Raw genomic sequence first — 4,824 nt, 5'->3', positions numbered from 1 at the left:
AAATAAGAAGAGGAAAGAAAGAAGAAGAGGAGAGGAAAAGAAGAGGAGAAATAAATAAGAAGAAGAAAAAAGAAGAAAAAGAAGAGGAGAAGGAAGAAAGGAATAGTGGAGAAATAAATAAGAAGAAGAAAAAAGAAGAAAAAGAAGAGGAGAAGGAAGAAAGGAATAGTGGAGAAGGTATGAAGAAATATCTTCTCCACTATTCCTTTCTTCCTTCTCCTCTTCTTTTTCTTCTTTTTTCTTCTTCTTATTTATTTCTCCTCTTCGAGGGGTCGAGGGTCGGGAACTAGGGTAGAGGGTCGAGGGTCGTTAAGGGGTCAAGGGTCGAGGGTTTCAGGGTCGAGGGTTCGAGGGTTCTATAGGGTCAAGGGTCGAGGGTTCCAGCAGGGTCGTCTAGGGGTCGAGGTTTCCAGGGTCGTCGAGGGTTCGAGGGGTCGAGGATCGCCGAGGGGTCGAGAGAGGTTTCCTAGGATAAAAAAAGAAGAGGAATAAGAAAAGAAAAAAGAGGAGAAGAAAGAATAGAGGAGAAGATCTCCTCTATTCTTTCTTCTCCACTTTTTTTTCTTCTTCTTCCTCTTTTTTTTATCGGGAAATAGGGTCGTCGAGGGTCGCCGAGCGGTAGAGGAAGAAGAGGATAAAAAAGAAGAGGAAGAAAAAAAAGAGAGGGGTCGACGGTCACCTAGGGGTCGAGGGTCGAGAGGGGGTCTAGGGTCGCCGAGAGGGGAGAGAAGACGAGGAGAAATAAATAAGAAGAAGAAAAAAGAAGAAAAAGAAGAGGAGAAGAAGAAAGGAATAGAGGAGAAGAAGAGAAAAATAGAATATATATTCTATTTTCTCTTTTCTCCTCTATTCCTTTCGTCTTCTCCTATTTTCTTCTTCTTTTTTTTCTTCAATACGTGGGGGGGGGGGGTCAAGAACGTCGGACATTCATGAAAGAGGCGAGGAAGAAGGGGAAGAAGAGGGATAAGAAGAGGAGAGGAATAAGAGGAAGTCTTCTCCTCTATTCTTTCTTCTCTTCTTTTTTCTTCTTCTTCTTCCTCTTTATTTTATCGGGAACGAGGGTCGCCGAACGGTAGAGGAGAAACCCTAAATAGAAAGTATCGTCGGTGTGAGATACATGTACCGTCGGTGTCGGACACTACATCCACATCCCACAAGTGGCGCGGGCTTCGACGCCCACGTCACTTGTGGGACATGGATGTAGTGTCCGACACTGACGGCCACATGTATCTCACACCCACGATACATTTTATTTAGGGTTTCCTCTACCGAAAAGAAGAGGAGAAATAAATAAGAAGAAGAAAAAAGAAGAAAAAGAAGAGGAGAAGAAGAAAGGAATAGTGGAGAAGAAGAGAAAATAGAATATATTCTATTTTCTCTTCTTCTCCACTATTCCTTTCTTCTTCTCCTCTTTTTTTTCTTCTTTTTTTTCTTCGAGGGTCGGGAACTAGGGTAGAGGGTCGAGGGTCGTTATGGGGTCAAGGGTCGAGGGTTTCAGGGTCGAGGGTTTGAGGGTTCTATAGGGTCGAGGGTCGAGGGTTCCAGCAGGGTCGTCTAGGGGTCGAGGGTTCCAGGGTCGTCGAGGGTTCGAGGGGTCGAGGATCGCCGAGGGGTCGAGAGAGGTTTCCTAGTGTCAAAGTATTGAAGAAATCCATGCCTTCATCATTAGCCAGAAGTAACCAGGGCATGTTGGTATGAAGTTCTACAAAGTTGTTTTGGAATGGAGTCCCGGATAGAATAATCCGCCTTTTGGTACGAATTCAGCAAAGGCCTTCCAAATAGCGATATTCGGAAGGCTCTTTCTGAACTTTGTACCAAAAAGCGAATTATCCTATCTGGGACTCCATTCCAGAACAACTTTGAAGAGCTTCGTACTGTCATGCACATGTTACTTTTGCCTAATGATGAAGACATGGTTTTGCTGAATCCTTTGACACTAGGCAACCTCCCGACCCCTCGGCGATCCTCTCGAACATGAGAGGAAGAAGAGGGTCGTCTAGGGGTCGAGGGTTTCAGGGTCGTCGAGGGTTCGAGGGGTGGAGGATCACCGAGGGGTCGAGAGAGGTTTCCTAGTGTCAAAGTATTGAAGAAATCCATGCCTTCATCATTAGCCGGAAGTAACCAGGGCATGTTGGTACGAAGTTCTGCAAAGTTGTTCTGGAATGGAGTCCCGGATAGAATAATCTGCCTTTTCGTACGAATTCAGCAAAGGCCTTCCAAATAGCGATATTCGGAAGGCTCTTTCTGAACTTTGTACCAAAAAGCGAATTATCCTATCTGGGACTCCATTCCAGTACAACTTTGAAGAGCTTCGTACCATCATGCACATGTTACTTTTGCCTAATGATGAAGACATGGTTTTGTTGAATCCTTTGACACTAGGCAACCTCCCGACCCCTCGGCGATCCTCTCAAACATGAGAGGAAGAAGAGGGTCGTCTAGGGGTCGAGGGTTTCAGGGTCGTCGAGGGTTTGAGGGGTCGAGGATCGCCGAGGGGTCGAGAGAGGTTTCCTAGTGTCAAAGTATTGAAGAAATCCATGCCTTCATCATTAGCCGGAAGTAACCAGGGGATGTTGGTACGAAGTTCTGCAAAGTTTTTCTGGAATGGAGTCCCGGATAGAATAATCCGCCTTTTGGTACGAATTCAGCAAAGGCCTTCCAAATAGCGATATTCGGAAGGATATTTCTGAACTTTGTACCAAAAAGCGAATTATCCTATCTGGGACTCCGTTCCAGAACAACTTTGAAGAGCTTCGTACCATCATGCACATGTTACTTTCGCCTAATGATGAAGACATGGTTTTGTTGAATCCTTTGACACTAGGCAACCTCCCGACCCCTCGGCGATCCTCTCGAACATGAGAGGAAGAAGATGGTCGTCTAGGGGTCGAGGGTTCGAGGGTTCGAGGGTTCTTCTCCTCTATTCTTTCTTCTGCTCTTTTTTTTCTTCTTCTTCCTCTTTTTTTTATCGGGAACGAGGGTCGTCGAGGGACATAGATGTAGTGTCGTCGTTGTCGATATATACCCCCTCCCGATAGCTTACTATGATTAGGTAGCTAGTTCTACGTTTGGCACTAATATATCCATCTGTCATGTTTGAATAATAATTGCCATGTTGTAAATATTTGTAGAAACTATGGACACCGCCCTAGACGAAGCAACAAAAGAAGCGTTGTTGAGGGACATAATCGCAGAAGGAAGTGATGCCATCTCGTTGTTTCTCAACGAAACCGATGGTCTGGAAGGAGAGGGTGAACAAGCTGGCTACGGTGACCTAATGCCGGTGCAAGAAGAAGAACATGAGGACGGCTCCGGTGACCCAATGCCGGTGCAAGAAGGAGACCGTGATGACGGCTCCGGTGACCGAACCGAGTCCGGCCAGGTATATATATTAGTTAAGCCTATGCTGACTAGCTGATTGATGCATTCATTGTTTTGGTATGTACACATATTAATTAAGTCTCTGTTCTTTTTTCTAGCCCTCCGGATCGAGCACAACTTCGGTAAAGAGACGAGGCCCGAAGAAAAAGTTGAGCTCGGATGAAAAGTTTGAGATCATAGCAATCGCGCCCGACGGCCAACCTATTGAACCCCTCCGGACAAAGAGTGCATTTGTTGCTTAGTGCGGGGTTCTGGTTAGGGACAAGATCCCGATAAGCATCCAGCAATGGTTTAAGCCGGCTACAGAAGACCCTGAGGTGTCTTATGTCAATGATATGCAGAAAAATGATCTTTGGACTGAGCTAAAGTCAAATTTCACCCTACCGCCTGAGGATAATCCAGAGAACCCAGTTAAAGAGAAATTAATCAAGTCTTTTCCTCTAAAGAGGATGGCAGAACTATTCAGGAGGTGGAAGAAAGAGATGAATAAGTTTGTCGAAAATAATGACACACGAGAATTCAAGGGCAGATATGAGAAGATCAGAGATCACTGGACCGCATTTGTGGCTCACAAGACATCGGAAAAGAGTCAGAAGATGTCGGCGAGAAACAAGCAAAATGCTGCGAAGAAGAAGCTTCACCATCGCACGGGGTCAGGTGGCTACCTCGTAGCCCGGCTAAGTGGTCCAAGATTGAGAATGATCGGGTTCATAAAGGGATCAAACCAGAGACAATTAACTGGCCAGACCGTTGCCGGACTTGGTTCTTCGGGGCTGGCGGAACCTTGGACCCTATAACAGGGAAGTGCATTTGGACGAATGATCAAATGGACATACCAGTCAGTAAGCTTAAGCAGTATATCGAAGCAGCGCAGGAAGGGACGTTCTTTCCAGACAGAGAGAACGACGAGCTCACAATGGCCCGTGGGAATCCTGAGCACCCTGGACGGACACGAGGCACGCCAGGCTCCGTTCCGTGGAAGGTTGGGTTTCCGGACGCAGGCGGTTACAAATCCCATGAGAGGAGGAAAAAAGTGCAGCAGACCCAAATGCAGGCACTGCAAGCAAGGGTAAATGCGATAGAGGAACGAGAAGCAAATCGCAGCAAACGTACTGCCGAAGCCTCCCCCGAAGCTACCCCGCCATCTCAGTGCAGAAGCAGCATGGCTTCCACCGAGCTGCTTCAGCCGGAGCATGCCTTGACGGCTCCTGCCAGCTATCCCGTGGAAGCTATAACGGAGTCTCAAAATTGCCACCTTATGACGCAATGGATGAATTTGAAGGTCAAGGCGGCTGTTGGCTCTGTTTATCCTACTGAACCCGGCGCAACTTTTCACTACCGGCCGATTCCAGAAGGATATGCTAGGGTGATGGTGGATGAGATAACGGAGGGATTTGAGGACCTCCACCTTGACCACCCTACCGGTGAAGGGGAGACTCGGCT

Source organism: Triticum aestivum, chromosome 2A (assembly GCF_018294505.1).
Source record: "Triticum aestivum cultivar Chinese Spring chromosome 2A, IWGSC CS RefSeq v2.1, whole genome shotgun sequence".
NCBI lineage: Eukaryota > Viridiplantae > Streptophyta > Magnoliopsida > Poales > Poaceae > Triticum > Triticum aestivum.
Note: the sequence above shows the minus strand (reverse complement) of the source record.